This window comes from Rhamphochromis sp. 'chilingali', assembly GCF_963969265.1.
Source record: "Rhamphochromis sp. 'chilingali' genome assembly, chromosome: 1".
Classification (NCBI taxonomy): domain Eukaryota; kingdom Metazoa; phylum Chordata; class Actinopteri; order Cichliformes; family Cichlidae; genus Rhamphochromis; species Rhamphochromis sp. 'chilingali'.
Genome location: NC_137929.1, coordinates 56,604,107 through 56,620,836, shown reverse-complemented (window position 1 = coordinate 56,620,836; position 16,730 = coordinate 56,604,107). Strand labels below are relative to the sequence as shown.

The 16,730-nt window shown below is 41.1% G+C and overlaps 1 protein-coding gene and 1 pseudogene across 2 annotated transcripts in view; both read left to right on the top strand.

Annotated features, from left to right (window-relative positions):
• Window positions 1–3,990: 3,990 nt before the first annotated feature.
• On the top strand, window positions 3,991–7,432 carry LOC308409157 (Fc receptor-like protein 4; annotated as a pseudogene). The gene is made up of 4 exons: window positions 3,991–4,264; window positions 4,344–4,589; window positions 4,676–4,843; window positions 7,264–7,432. The product of its transcript is annotated as an Fc receptor-like protein 4 (transcript).
• A 2,282-nt stretch (window positions 7,433–9,714) lies between these two features.
• Window positions 9,715–16,730, top strand: part of LOC308406696 (low affinity immunoglobulin gamma Fc region receptor III-A-like) — a 125,536-nt gene continuing 118,520 nt past the window's right edge. Inside the window, exon 1 of the mRNA XM_080897867.1 lies at window positions 9,715–9,949. The gene's annotated coding sequence lies outside the window, so the exon portion shown is untranslated. The remainder of the gene's footprint in view (window positions 9,950–16,730) is intronic.

The following is a 16,730-nucleotide window of genomic DNA, read 5'->3' as shown; positions in this document are numbered from 1 at the left end:
AAAGTCAGTGTAAGCATCAACTACATTACCCAGCAGCCTCTGTGGGATTCATGGGACCCCTGAGATAGCCTGACTTGTTCCTGGGCTGATGAGAGAGGAGAAGAGAGCTGCTGGGAGGAAAAACGAATAGCCCATCCCGTGGTTGTTGTGAATGGTGTGTGAGTTAGCAGTCCATGTTTAAGATGCTCTAGCCTATTACTTGTGCGCATTGGTTTTAGCTACCTTTGGCATATGTGCTAGTTAATGATAGCTATGGTGGCTCAGTTATTTGATAGTTTCTGGCCTTGTTCCAGCTTTATTTGTTCCCTTTACCAATTCACATAACTTTGTGTGCTGTAATATTATTGTATTACGTAGTGGTTAACTAGAGGGCTGACTGCTAACTGCCTCAATATGAATATTTGTCCCTTGTATTGGAGTGCCATCTTGTGGCTCAATTTAGGTGGTGCTTTAATAAATGTATACACTGTCAAACTGATGCTCAACCGTAGCATAGTTGTTGTAGAGAAATTCATGGCTAGCTTTCTTACCCTTTAATCTGTATTCATGTTCTAATGCTTTTCCTGTTCTTGATCGCAGAAACCACCCCGCATCCCCCCTCTACATCCTCCCACACTATGCCACATCTCCTTGTACCACCAATCTGAATGCAAATAAATTCCACCTGTTACAATCTACTCCCTGGATGTCAGCTTCTGCTTCTGACCGAGGATAGCTATTACAGCACAACCCAGCATTAAACTGATCTGCGCGCTTCTGTACGCCAGTGCTGTGCCCCTAATGCCCACCCATTGCTCAAAACAAGTGAGTGAAATGGCATGATGCATTGTATCAAACACATCTGTCAAATCTAAAGACACAAGAACAACACAGTCCTCAGAGTCAGTATGTAATTAAAAACCTTTAAAAGGGCTGATTCAGTGCTATGAAATTGTTTAAACGGACTGGAACCTCTAAAACATTTAAGTTTTTCCAGGAATGTCATTAATTGGCTGTGAACCATCTTTTCAAGAAATTTGGAAAGAAAAGGTAGTTTGGAAGAATTGTAGGATCAAGAGCAGGTTTTTTAACCATGGGTTTGATTACAGCATGTTTAAAATCTGTAGGAACTACACCTGACATGAAACTGTGTTTTACCAGCTCACGAACTGTCATGGTCCTGGGTGTTTTCCAGTGTTTTATGTTTAAGTTCTATTTCCTGATCATTGGTTATTCATGGGTTTCATGGGACAGGCCGGCGACCTGTCCAGTGTGTACCCCGTCTCTCGCCCTATGACAGCTAGGATAGGCTCCAGCACCCCCCGCGACCTTGAAAATGATAAGCAGAAGTGAATGGATGGATGGATGAAGGCAACAGGCAGAGTGTTACAAGCATAGCCCTAAAGAATGTAACCTCATGGGCGGTGTAGTCCGTGCTGACATACCCGTTATGTGTCTGTGAGCGCGAGGAGGGAGAAAAAGGAGAGCCAAAAAGTACGAGTTGTCACCGAGCAAAAACCGGAGCATGTAAATATAATAATAACCACTGCAGCCAAAGAGAGTGCCTGACGAGCCCAGTTGTAAGTAAGCTATTAAGACTCGACTGTACACTGTGTTCGTGTTTTCCTCCGAAGCAATAAGTCCCGTTGGAGCAGTTTTTCAACGCCTCTCTCTGTCTCTCGCAAGAAAAGTTGACCCACACAACAAAGTAAAGCTATTTTTTGGCTACGAGCCGACACGAACCCGACGTATTAGCCAGAGGTCCCTTTACTACAGTTCGGAGCCGCGGACCTGTTTTATATACGCGCCAAATAGTTTTCTATACAAGATCGCTGCAACAAGTGCAGCTTTACCTAATGTCCACCCTACTGTTGCTCATTTTATATTAAGATTTAAACATCTAGTTGGTGTTGGTATCATGAGTAGCCTTCAGTAAAAGTAATAAATCTTTCAGATCACACAGTGCAAAACAGGTTTTTATATTTAAAAAAAATATATATTTGAAATTATAATTATCTCAAACAATAAGATGTGTTTTAATGCAATTATTGTTAATCTTTTTTTATGTAGTGTTAGAGTATTGCAGTAATGAGGCCATAGAAGATTGGAGCCTGTGTAGTGAGTGTTTTCTGGTGTAATGGGGTAAACTCTCTGGCTGGGGGAGTGCTCTTAATGTCATTAACTGTACTTGTCGGTTCTTCTAATGTTGTGGCATGTATCCGCCTGTTTAGTGAACAAAAATGATATTAGGCCAAATATTTTCTTTTACACAAACATCAGTTATTTTTCCTTATAATGTCACATTAAATGATATACATCTTTAACTTTTAATGTTAACCTTTTAAATATACTGGTACTTTTTGTGCCCCCGGTTCACACTGATGAGCCACCGTGTGGTATCTGTTACTCTCACATTTATATTCATATCAGTCTCAAACCACAGCCATGGCTAATATAGCTTCACCTGCAACTCACAACAACTCATTTCTGTCCCCACAAAAGGCTGAGACACTCAGAGGTAGGCACGCAAACATATATAAAGAAATGAACACTCAAATGAACATGCTATTAAAGCGCACACCAGCATTAGAAGTACAGATATTTCCATGCTTGGTCCCAAGTGAACATCAGAATGACCGGCTGGTCCGAGTAGTTCAGAAACTTACTGGAATTTTCCCACAAAACCATCTATACGGTTTACAGAGAATTGTCTGAAAAGTGTTGATGAGAGAGGTCAGACTGCTTCAAGCTAATAGTAAGGGAACATAAATAGCCACTCATTACAGCCAAGGTATGCAGAAGAGCACAGTATGCACAGCACAAAGGACGTAATAACAGCTAAGAACAGGAAACTGAGGTCACAATTCACACAGGCTCACCAACATCAGAGAAGATTGTAAAAACATAGTCTGGTCTAATGCTTCAGCATTTAGATGGTGGGGTCAAAACTGGTGTAAAACAGCATGAATGCAGACTGCAAACATGATTATGGGCACAGACCAGTTTCTAAAAAGGAGGCTCGTATATTTTGAGCATCTAAAGATATATATGTGGGAAAAACTGTCACTTAGTCTCCACAGTTCTCAGTTTGTGCAGTGCTTCAAATTCAAAACGAGTCGATGTTTTTCAAAGAGCAAAAATATTCTAAACATTGGAGATTCTGCTGTTTTACTATTTTCTGTTCAACAACATTTTTGATTTTCTAGTTTAATCTACTTGTTACACACATCTTACATATAGACAAAAAAAAGCATATGGGGAGGAGGGCGGGGTTTGCTCTGTGATAAAAAGAGAAAACAGGTCACATCAGTCAAGAGGACAATGGATGACGCATCTCTACTATTTCTGCTCTGTAAGTGAAGAATATCTTTCTTTTAAATGTTGAATTTTTACTGTCCGTTCTGTTAATAAACAATAATGGAGGAGAAGAAAAAAGGCTGAATGGACTGAGCAGCAGGTTAAAGGGGAAATTTTACCCTGTGAACCAGTGAACTTGACAGAGTTTAGTTAGTTATTATATCAGCTTAACTTTAAAGTGAACACACGACTTCATGCTCAGAGTTACAATGTTTCCCATTTCTAATTATAATCAGACTAACTATTAATAAAAAGCATTTTTTGACTGTGGAGTATTCAGAGAGGACGTGTAACACATGTAGCACATTTCCGTGACTGCACAATAATGTGAGTGGACCCGAGATCTATGAATAAAGCTAAAATTTCCTTTCAAAAAAGAGTTATTATCATCTCTGCCTTGTTTTTTTCCAGTTCTAGCTTTTGAAAATGAGCTAAATAAACCTCAGTCCTCTATTATTTTAAATACTAACCTAAGTGTCATTTATCTTTAGTTATGGCTTCAATGCTTTACTGGACAGCAAACCAAGGTCAGTGATTTCTTTTAAATATTTCAAATATTTGTTTCTTGGCTTAATCTAACATCTTTAAGGTGGAAGCCCTAACCACAGAAAAAATAGTTTAATTATTACTTTGCTAAACAATTAAATATTTAATTGTAACATCACAGCTCGTCTGACTGTGAGTCCCAACAGCACTCAGTTCTTTGAAGGAGACTTTGTGTCTCTGAGCTGTGAGGAGGACGACAGCTCTGCTGGATGGACTCTGAGGAGAAACACAAGCAGAGACACCAGAGCTGAGTGTGAGGAGTGGGGAGTAGCAGATGGTTCTTCATGTAATATCAGCTACATCGACCCGCTGGACAGTGGAGTTTACTGGTGTGAGTCCAGAGAGGGTCCCATCAGTAACATGGTTAACCTGACAGTCACTGGTAAGCTGAGTGTGTGGAGTTAGTGTTGATGAAGCTGTGTGTAAATGGATGAAATGCTGTAGTTTGTCTCTGTGTTGAGGTGGATCAGTGATCCTGCAGAGTCCTGTCCTCCCTGTGATGGAGGGAGATGACGTCACTCTGCTCTGTAAAACAAAGACCACTCCCTCCAACCTCACAGCCATTTTCTTCAAAGATGGCGTCTTCATTGGGAAAGACTCTACAGGTCACATGACCATCCAGCATGTTTCCAGGTCTGATGAAGGCCTCTACAAGTGTGACATCAGCGGTCATGGAGAGTCTCCATCCAGCTGGATCACTGTCACAGGTGACACACTCACCTGTCTGTGTTTCTGCAGGTTTCAACATTCACAATGTGACGACAACTTAATGACTTTGTTTGCTTTATTTTAGACGAACACACCACCACACCTCCACCTACATCCACACCTCCGCCTGCCTCTTCTGCTGGTTCCTCTCCACTTCTCCCCGTGTTGCTGACAGCTGGAACAGTCTGTGTTGTGTTACTAGTGATGTTACTGGTTGTTTTGGTGGAACGACATGTTGACAGGAAACTAAAAGGTGAGACTTTCACTCTTTATGTGTTCCATGAATGTTTTACGTTAGTATGTTTTTCAATTTTAAACAATATCCAAAGGAAAGCTGAAGCTTGGTTAAAAGCAGCTCTGTGGAGTTCTCTTCATTATAAATATCCTGGAGGCTGTCCCAGATAGGTGAGGTACATTCTGGACAGGCCACAGAGACAGATAACCATTCACAGTTAATCATCAGTTAGCCTAACTCTATTAATGCTTGTTTTTGAAGAGGGACCTGGAGAGTATAAAAGAGAGAGAACATGCTAATTCAACACAAAAGGTGGATTTGAATATAGGGCCTTCTTACTGTAAGGCAACAGTGCTAACCACCATGTCATATACTGCCCATAAGGTGCTCTTTAAATCAAATCGTAATTTAAGGTATCAAACATATTGTTACGTGTATGTGTTGTTGGTTTGTTTGTTTCTTAATGTGTGTATGCAAATTCACCTGTGCAGGGGCTCGGCTGTGATTGGTGGACCTAAGGAACGGCCTGATGTAACTGGTTCCTGCTGTGGACGTGAACTATAAACGGACGACTGAAGCGCTGCGGTGTGGGGTTTGGCAGACTTCCCATGCACTTGCCTCAGGTCCAGACGGAGCAGCCGCAGCCGCATCCGCATCCGCAGCCATAGCTACTTAGTTAAAGTCAGACATGTGTGTGAAGTGCGGAGCAAGTAGGGGTGAGCTGCCGATTATTTTGGGAAGCCTTCTTTTCTCCTGTGTTCTTAGACCAGGGAGGTCAGACTGTGTTATTTGTGTCATTTCTTTGTTTTCTTTTCCCTGAACAGGTCAGAGGGGAACCAAAGCCTAGGTTGAGTTTTGTTTGTTGTGTTGGCCTTAGCTCACCCTGAAATCATACACTTCCACTACTGTGAGTGTCATTGTTGTGAATAAATTGTTGTTAAAAGTCCGATGCTGTGGCTGTGTCTGTTTGGGCGTGGGAAGTCGCGGGACACTCCGCTCTTGTTACGGTCATTTCGAGTCGGGTCGTAACACATATAATTTGTGTCTTTTGTACTATTAAATATAGACATTCAGACAAAATGAGAACAAAGGTCATGGGCTTTAATGTGCAGATATCAAATGTTCTGATAGTTATTTTTCTTTTGGCTCAGGAGGAGATGAAGGCCTGCATTAGGAAGTAACAAACTGCAAAGCATTCTGGTTGTTCTTCTGAATGGCAGTAACCATCACAGACCTGTTTTCATGGTTACAAACTAAAACGTGGTGCGGCTTAAAACAGTTCACAGTGTTGAGTTCTTCCTCCCACAGTCTAGACATGATAGGTGTTAACTAGTGATTTCAAATTAGATGTAGGCGTGTAAGATTGCTAAGTTGTCTTTCTTAGCCCTGTGATGTACTGGAAACCTGTCTGATGCGCAGCCCGCCTTTCATACTATCCCAGCAGGGAGAAGCTCCAGCCCTCCTGCTTCCTGATCAGTGGTTAAGAGAATGTATAGATCATTTTAGTGATACATATTTTAAAAGCTTAGTCAAAGCCTACAATCATACTGTAGATCACATGCTGGTTGCTCTGTGTTTGTAGAAGTCTGTTAATGGTGAGTTGTTGTTCCTTGTGTGCTAAACATTTAATTTCAAACAGGGCACAGTAATGAATTAAACTAACTATTCACTTTAGTTAAAGTTGTTCAGTTACCCAAAGAGTTGGGATGATGTGTAAGACATGAATAAATCTAAAATGCAATGGTCTGGACACTCAAACACACGGTGCTCTGAGAGGGTAAAAGATGACAAGATGATGGAACTCTACTGGAAACAGTCGATCATATTTTTTAAAGCTGAATCCAGGGCAAGCTAAGCTAAAAATGCTAATTTAGCTTATTTAGCGCCAGCTAACAGAAAGAACCTCAAGGCAACAGCTGTTATAATTTGGCGCTGTGAAAATAAAACTGAGAGTGGGGGGGGGGGGGGAAATGACATGTTGTGCTTAAATCTAGGATATGGTGGTTTAAAAGAAACCCACAGGACAGGTTTAGTTGTTTCTCTCCTTTCTATTCTTTGGTGCCACTGACTTTTACTACTTTTTACATTTTTCTGTTTTCTGATGTTTGGCTGTGTTTACTGTTCATAGCATGACCTTTTAAGAAAATACTAAATAAATAATAACGACAATAACACGTTTTTATCATTTAAAAAGCGCATAAATTTAAGAAACATAAACAAGACATTTATTAGTTGTAATGATTTTTACCTGCAGTAGTGTGCTGATGTTTGCTGCTGGATCTGATCAGTTTTCCATCATGTCGCATTTGAATCCTGCACAAAATATTGGCGCATAATTAATCTGAATGATTTTTATGTCATCGTTAATGTAACAGCAGCAGTATCTATAGGACTGTACTGCCTGCACTGATGCTCACTTTATGTGTTTTCTTATGCAGAGAGTGATGCAGCTGCAGTCGACTCGGCAGTGAGGACAGAAGATGTCACTCATGGAGAAATCAACATCAAAGAGAAACAAGAAGAAGCAACTATAAAATGTACAGCTGCTCTTCTTTGTCTCCATCATGGTTCAGGATGACCTTTTTTTTTCCAAATAGGGGTGTGTGAGCAGACGTCTCTGTGCTCTACAGCTAATTGATATTCTTTTAATATCTTGTGATTAAACTGTCTTAAAAACAAACAAAAAACAGACTGTATCTGCAGGTTTTATGTTATGTTATAACACTTTTCATAAATTTTCCATCTATTTAGCTATTTTTTTCTGCATTAGCAGGTGTGAAAGAGATTATTTATTGAAGCCTATAAAACAGGACAGTAATCTTTGAACACAAATGCACGCACAAGTTTCTCTAGTTTAGAGGAGGAGGCCACAAATCTCAGTTTTGAAATATTCCTTCAGTAAAGAAAACTGTTTAATCGGTTTATGCTACCATAACAAATGCTCACTTACAGGAGTCATGTACATGCACAGCTGTCCTTCTATTTCATTGTGAAATAAAATGATTATCATGATGAAATGAAACTCTTCTTTCTACACACTTAAAGGTTTTTCTTTGATTATCACACATTGGACACATGCTTGGCCCACCTTTATGTACAATATAATGGATTTACTTATACTGGTAAAAGTGTTTCCAAGAAAACTGATGACAGATCAGAGCCACATCTGTGTATGTTAAAGTGCTCACTATTGCTTTAAACTAATGCGCATGTGTGAGGCCTGAGCAGTGGACTAGGAGATGAAACCTTTTTGGCTTTGAGGAGGTTTTACAAAAGAGAAATAGAAAGAAACCCTCCATGGATTTAAAATTCAGTTAGATGTCAGCCCTTGTAGCACATGTAGCAAGACTAAAAGTGACCGCTGGTATGGTGTGTGGAAACATAAAGGTGTTTGTCGGTGGGAGTTTACTTGTATTGTGTTTAAACACACACACAGATCAGCTATGTCCCTCTGATGATCTGATGATCAAGATTAAACCGCAGCCTGGTGCTGCCATCTACTGACACTCAATGGCAACAACAAGCCCTCCAACACTGAAAGATCATGAAAGCATCTGGTACTTTTAGATCACATAGTTAGTACAAACTAACTTTTAATAAAATACTTATATCCCTATTGTTAAAATGTGGTTTACATAAATATTATCACTGACCATAAATGTCATTTTCTGCATACTTTTTAATTGTGATGCTTTACGTAACGATATAACGATGTTACGACCTCATCTGTGTCCCCCACACAAGGTGGAGACACCGAGGGTTAGATAAATGTACATACATTTCTGACTCTAAGAGAATGAATAATTTATTTAATATTTCACTGCTAATTACTGGCCAATCACATTAGGTGGTCATGTATAAGTAGCAGCTGCTGTCTGAGCATGTTGCGGTCATCGGTGACCTGACTTCTCTAGCTGTAACATAAGGACATTAAAGAAACTGATGGACATTATGAACAATGCTGGGCATCCTCTGCACATGGCCATAAACAATCAGAAGAGTCTGTTCAGTGACAGGTTGCTTCTCCCCAAGACAAGAACTAACAGACTTAAAAACTCCTTTGTCCCACACGCCATCAAACTGTTTAACTCCTCTCTGGAGGGGAGAGGGAGGGGAAACAGGAGGACAAAGGAGGGGGGAACAACTAAGCTGTAGTGCCTCTTCACCTCACTGTACAATACCTTGTGCAATACTTTTTGTAAATAGTCAACAGTGCAATAGACTCAATACTTGAAATGTGCAATTCACTTGTATTTTTATTTTTTATTCCTATTTATTCTATTTATCCCCTTTGTATATTTTATTTATATTTGTCTCTGTATTTATATATGTGTGTGTGTGTGTGTGTGTATATATATATATATATATATATATATATATATATATATATATATATATATATATATATATATATATATATAACAATTCTGTAACTGTAACTTCGGTCGTTGCTGTGCTTTTTGGAAGTCGAATTTCCCAGAGGAACCCACCCGAGGGATTAATAAAGTTCTATCTTATCTTATCTTATCTTATCTTAACATAAGCCTCCCCTCCGTCCATAAGGTTGTAGCTGCAGAAGCCTCCTATTGCTGCTTGTCTGAGCTACAAAAAGTGTTGCTGCTTTTTCTTTATTCTTCGATGGAGGAAGCATCTCTACTACGTCTAATCTGTAAGCAGTAAATTTCTTTGTTTTAAATGTTGAATGTTTACAGTTTGCTAATAAGTGATGCAGGCACGTGCAGGGGGGGGGGGGGGGGGGGGGGGGGCTAGAGGGGCTTGAGCACCCGCCCCTTTCCTGATGGGTGCCCAAAGTGCCCTTTTGTTGAGGCAACTTTTTTAAAAAAAAAATTATTATTATTATTATTTTAATGTGTGTGTGCGTGCGGAGTCCTGTCTGTGCCCCTCAACAATAATATTTAACTATTAATCACAGTTTTGCTAAATAAAAGGATCTGGCTTGCATCAGTCACATGATCACATTTAACCAATGATCGCCCTTGACGGCAGAACGCGCTGGTTACGAGCCGGGAACGAGCTCACAAAGAGCACGCGCATTTGTTGCGGTCCGGAGCTGTAGGAGAAACACAAGTTAACTCAGAGACACAGACTGATGCGACAAAACCAGTAAGTAGGTGTACAGCGTACACTGTAGTGTGTAGCACACAGGAGTATTAGCTTATTACGTACACGTTGGTAAGCTGTCTTGTTGCAACTGACGAACTGAAACAAACGAGCGTGCTGTGTGTGCAACAGCGCGACAAACATTACCTGTCCTTTTATTAACTGCACAAGTAGTGCTGGTCATAGCTGCTGGCTACCTGGCTGTCATGGGTCTGTAGCTCTGTCACCGTTTTAGGGAACATATTTAGTTTTAAAGTAAGTTACAGAGCTTTTCCTGCCTTTCTGGAGGGATTATATTTCACTAAAAAACGATCTAATATGCATGTCCACATAATTATGCATTATAATAATATTTTAAAAAACACACGCTGTATTTTAAAGAACATACATTAAGAAGCAGATTATATTAGATTTATATTTTAAATAAGACAAAATTTGGATTTTACAGCAGTAAAATGATTGTATCTCTACAGTTTAAAAATGTAATAAGCTTTGCCCCTGCACAGAGTGGATAGTGAAACAAATGGAATCATCATAAATACATTATTTCATATTTATTACTCCCCCCTCCTCATTGCTTTATTATTGTAGCTCTAGTAATAAATAATAATGTAAGGATTCTGGATCAGCACAGTGATGCCCATAGTATATACAGTATTCTGAAGAAGGTCTAAAATGTCTCTGTGTGTGCGTGCATGTGTGTGTTTTATTTAGATGGATTTTTAAAAAAAATATTACTCATGATATAACATTGTGCAGACATGCCTGGTAAGCACATGAGGAGGAAACAGCAGGAGCTGTGTGAGGCTACTAAAGGCAGGGCTATAACATTTTTCTGTCATCATTTAGATTAAGTGCTGGAGTTGTTAGGTGTGGATAATTAGATTATAGTTTATTGCAATAGCAAGTTGTGCCTTGTTCTCAGATGGACAGCAAGTGGAGAGTGATATATGAAATGATGGGATGGAAGGAAGAAGAGAAGCAAAGAGTGATTCACAGGCAGAGCCTAAATTATTTCTCACAGTTTTTTGTTACCTTATGGTTCCAAGCGCTGTCACCAATCTTTGCATTTTGTTATTATCTCATGACACTTGTTTAATCAGCTACCATCTCTCCTATGGACTTTTTAATGTCTACAGTCTCAGATCAACACAGCCCTGCCCTCCAGCACTATCAGCAGCAGGAGCAGCAGAAACCCCTCAACAGCAACACTGTACTGTGGCTGTAGCTCAGGTGGCAGAGCAGGTCAGCCACTAATCAGAAGGTCGGTGGTTCGATCCCAGGCTGCCTCCTGGCTGCATGCCAAATATCCTTGGGCAAGATACTAACCCCATGTTTGCCTACTGGTGGTGGTCAGAGGGCCCGGTGGCGTCAGTGTCCGGCAGCCTCGCCTCTGTCAGTGCGCCCCAGGGTGGCTGTGGCTACAATGTAGCTTGCTATTGCCTGTGAGTGAATGACTGAATGTAGTGTAAAGCGCTTTGGGGTCCTTAAGGACTAGAAAAGCGCTATACAAATGCAGGCCATTTACCATGTACCCATCAGGTAAAACATCGGCGATGTTTGCTTTGCCTTGTTGCTCATATTAGATTCTTGATGAATGTGTGTTGTTGTTATTCAGCCTGGTTCAATGTGCCCCTTTTTAACTTTGAGCACCCGCCCCTTTAAACCTCTCTGCACGGCCCTGAAGTGATGTAGACACGAACAAGATGTCAGGCTCCCGGCTGCTTTCTATAAAGATGGCTCCCTCATCAGGAAGCAGCCTACAGGTCACATGACCATCCAGCATGTTTCCAGGTCTGATGAAGGCCTCTACAAGTGTGACATCAGCGGTCATGGAGAGTCTCCATCCAGCTGGATCACTGTCACAGGTGACACACTCACCTGTCTGTGTTTCTGCAGGTTTCAACATTCACAATGTGACGACAACTTAATGACTGTGTTTGCTTTATTTTAGGGGAAGACACCACCACACCTCCACCTACATCCACACCTCCACCTACATCTTCTGCTGTTCATCTCGTCTCCCTGTGTTGCTGACAGCTCAATCAGCCTGTGTTGTAGTTGTACTGGAGTTACTGGTTCTTTTGCTGGAATGAAACATTCAAAGGAAACTCAAAGGTGAGACTCACACTCCTAGGTTTTTCTTTCAGGCTTCTTTCAATGAGCAGAGTTTCTATTCAATATGTTTGTGGTGGATCATAAATTTGATTAGTTTTTGAGTTGCACATCTCTGTTCCTTATATTTCATGTCATGCTTTTATTATTGCTTTATTTGTTGTTTTGACTGTTGTGCTCTATAGATTATGCAGTGGGAAGGTAGAGGAAGATAAGCAGTGAAAGTTTTGCCTGGGTTGATTGTGCGTCAATCCATTGGTAATGCCTCGGGGCTCCAGTAGGTGGATTCGCGCGTCTTCTCCTTCACTCAATACAGACGAGTGAGAGCTGCGTGTTCGTGCCATTCTTTCACTTCTCCTCACTATTTCCCCTGTTTAAGGGCACAGCATGTTTGAGTGTTTATGTTAGTACCTTTATCAGTTTTAAGGAATATTCAAAGCAAAGATAAATGCACATTTATGAAGAGTAACTATTCTGATCACAGTATGTCCTGATTGACCACTTTATTACACATTTTGCATTGGTTGTTAATGCAAGTATTTAATGAGCCAATCACATCGCAGCAGCTCAGTGCTGTGAGACATGTAGCAGTTTCACAATGTTTGAATCTATATTTCACACACATGTGGAGAAAAAACAAACATTTGGGGTCAGAGGGCGGGGCCTACTTTGTGTATCTAACAAAAAAGAAAGAAAAAGGTCACATCAGTCAAGGCGACAATGAAGGAAACAGCTCTGCTCTGTAAGTGGACAATTTCTTTGTTTTTATAGTTCGGAACTTTTACTGTCTACTAATAGCTGATGATGGAGGAGAAGACATAAAGAAGAAGTCAGGCTGGATCCAGGCAGCGGGTTAAAAGGAGTTTTTGCATCTTTCCAGTTGACTTCACTGAATTAGTTATTATGTCAGCTTACGTTAAAAGTGGACACACGAGTTAAAAGTTGTGGTTCTGTTACTTATGCATCCACTACAGATAACATGAAGTAATCACTAAAAGAACAGCTTTACAGACTTGGTGTTAGAGGTGTGGGAGCAGAAATGCACAGTGTAAACAGACTGATAGGCTGATCTGGTTCACATTTAAAAAGGCAAATATTTCAAAGACAGATTTATATCTGTATGTTTAATTTTACTTAGTAAAATGATGCAAATTAATGGCAGACTTTGTAAGTCGGTCCTCGGTCAATATCGCTTCATGCCGTGATGTGAAAACCTAACAGACTGTGGGTTTACCCTGATCACTCTGATGCCATAAATTGATTTACAGTATTTGTATCTGAGTTTACCTCAAACAACTTTGCTTATCTTGATAAATAGTCTGCAGTCAACATGATTTACCAAGGGATTACATCTAAAATAAAGAAATTACCTATTTTGGAGGTATATTAACTTAACAGGCAGGTCTTTGCACTGTGGAGTACTCAGAGACACACAGCTTTTTTTTTTTTTTTTTTACAAAACTGCTACATTATTTTAGACATGGCAGCTACAAATTAGTCTTTCATTTTTCATATAAAGGAGTGACTAAAGTGGACATGAACTCTTCTCAGTTACATTTGAACTTCCTTTTCTTGGTGGGAGGTACTCTAGTCTAAACTAATACAGGTGTCATTTCTCTTTAGCTCTGACTTCAGTGCTTTTCTGCAAAACAAACCAAGGTAACCAAATGAACCTTTTTTAAAACATTTCTAACAAATCTATGCTTCCAATCTTCTTTGTTCTTGGATGGTTAGGATGGCAGCTCTGACTACATTGAATTTATTTTTAATTTATTTCCCATTTTAGGTTGATTTATATGAGTATAATACACTCAACAAAAATATAAACGCAACACCTTTGTTACTGCTCCCATTCCCCATGGGATGGACGTAGAGACCTAAAATTCATTCCAGATACACAATATAACCATCCCTCCCAAACAGTGGTCACAAATCAGTCCAAATGTGTGGTAATGGGCACATCTGCCATATTGAGATAATCCATCCCACCTCACAGGTGTGCCACATCAGGATGCTGATCTGACATCATGAGTAGTGCACAGGTGTACCTCAGACTGCCCACAACAAAAGGCCACCCTGGAATGTGCAGTTTTGTCTCACAGCAAAATGCCACAGATGCCACAAGCAATGAGGGAGCGTGCAATTGGCATGCTGACAGCAGGAATGTCAACCAGATCTGTCGCCCGTGCATTGAATGTTCATTCCTCAACCATAAGCCGTCTCCACAGGCGTTTCAGAGAATATGGCAGCACATCCAACCAGCCTCACAACCGCAGACCTCGTGTAACCACACCAGCCCAGGACCTCCACATCCAGCAGGTTCACCTCCAAGATCGTCTGAGACCAGCCACCCAGACAGCTGCTGGAACAATTGGTTTGCACAACCAAACAATTTCTGCAAAAACTGTCAGAAACCGTCTCAGGGACGCTCAACTGCATGCCCGTCGTCCTCATCGGGGTCTTGACCTGACTCCAGCTCGTCGCCGTAACAGACTTGTGTGGGCAAATGCTCACATTCGATGGCGTCTGGCACGTTGGAGAGGTGTGCGCTTCACGGATGAATCATGGTTCACATTGTTCAGGGCAGATGGCAGCTGAGAATGTCCCAGTTCTTGCATGGCCAGCATACTCACCGGACATGTCACCCATTGAGCATGTTCGGGATGTGCTTGACCGGCGTTTACGACAGCGTGTACCAGTTCCCACGAATATCCAACAACCTCGCACAGCCATTGAAGTGGAGTGGACCAACATTCCACAGGCCACAATTGACAATCTGATAGACTCCATGCGACGATGTGTTGCACTGCATGAGGCAAATGGTGGTCACACCAGATACTGACCGGTTCTGGGTCCCCAGACCCCCAATAGCGCAAAAAACTGCACATTCCAGGGTGGCCTTCTGTTGTGGGCAGTCTGAGGTACACCTGTGCACTACTCATGATGTCAGATCAGCATCCTGATGTGGCACACCTGTGAGGTGGGATGGATTATCTCAATATGGCAGATGTGCCCACTACCACACATTTGGACTGATTTGTGACCACTGTTTGGGAGGGATGGTTATATTGTGTATCTGGAATGAATTTTAGGTCTCTACGTCCATCCCATGGGGAATGGGAGCAGTAACAAAGGTGTTGCGTTTATATTTTTGTTGAGTGTATATCATGAGTACCACCTGCAGCCACAGCACCGCCTACATCTACAGAAATAAATAAATACAATTTTATTTATATAGCACTTTCAGACAGAGTCACAAAGTGCTGCACATAAGATAACAAACAATAAAAGGGTAAAACAGACAATATAAAACAGGCAGAAATTTAACCAAAAGCAGTTTTAAAAAGGTGAGTTTTGAGTTGTTTTTTAAAAACAACTACCGAGTCCACAGTTCTTAATGTATGAGGGAGAGAGTTCCACAGTCTCGGGGCCACAGTGCCAAAAGCTCTGTAACCCTTAGTTCTCATCTTAGTCTGTTTTATAGCAAGTAAGCCCTGATCAGATGACCTCAGGGACCTGCAAGGGACATAGGGCTGTAGCAGATCGGAGATGTAGGCTGGTGCCAGTCCATGCAAGGCTCTAAATGTCAAGACCAGGATCTTAAAATGTACTCTAAATTCAACAAGAAGCCAGTGTAGCTGAAATAGCAACAGTGTCACATGTGAATACTTGGAGGATTTTGTCAACAGCCCAGCTGCAGCATTTTGCACAACCTGCAGACGATCCAGAGAACCTTTGCTTAGACACATAAACAGAGTTACAATAGTCCAAGCGTGAGGAAATAAATGCATGTATAGCTATCTCCAGTTCAGGGCGAGATAAAATAGGGCTTAACTTAGCAACATTTCTTAAATGAAAACAAGACCGAACCAGAGATTTCACATGCCCATCCAATGTGAGAGTCGAGTCAAAAGTGACACCTAAATTCCTAATAGAGGATTTTAACATAGAGTGAGAGAGGACCAAGGGCTTTCACTATCTGGGATAAAAATCTGTCCGGAGCACATATGAGGACTTCAGTTTTCCCCTCGTTCAGTTGGAGAAAATTTACAGCCATCCAACGTTTGATGGAATCTAAGCAGTCATTTAAAAGCTGAAGCTTAGATAACTCCTGGGGCTTAAAAGAGATGTACAACTGAATATCATCAGCATAACAGTGATAAGAAATGTCCTCAAAAGAGCCCATTATATGCTGGAGGGGGAGAAGATATATTAAGAACCATAAAGGCCCCAAAACCGAACCCTGAGGGACACCACAAGTAAGGGAGGTAGAGGATGACCTAAAATCGGAGACCACCACAGAAAAAAGATTGGTTATGTAGATATGAGGAGAACCACTTCAAGGCAGTACCCGATACAACAACCTAATGCTTAAGCCTTTCGAGGAGGATGTGGTGGTCAACAGTGTCAGAAGCCGATGTTAGGTCCAACATAAGTAGGACCGAGCATCTTCCTGCATCATTATTCATCAAAATGTCACTTGCATGTTCTCCCCGTGTTTGTGTGGGTTCCCTCCGGGTACTCCGGCTTCCTCCAACCGTCCAAAGACATGCAGCTTGTGGGGATAGGTTAATTGGAAAATCCAAATTGCCACTAGGTGTGAATGTGCGAGTGAATGTGAGTGCGAATGGTTGTCTGTCCCTGTGTGTTGGCCCTGCGACAGACTGGC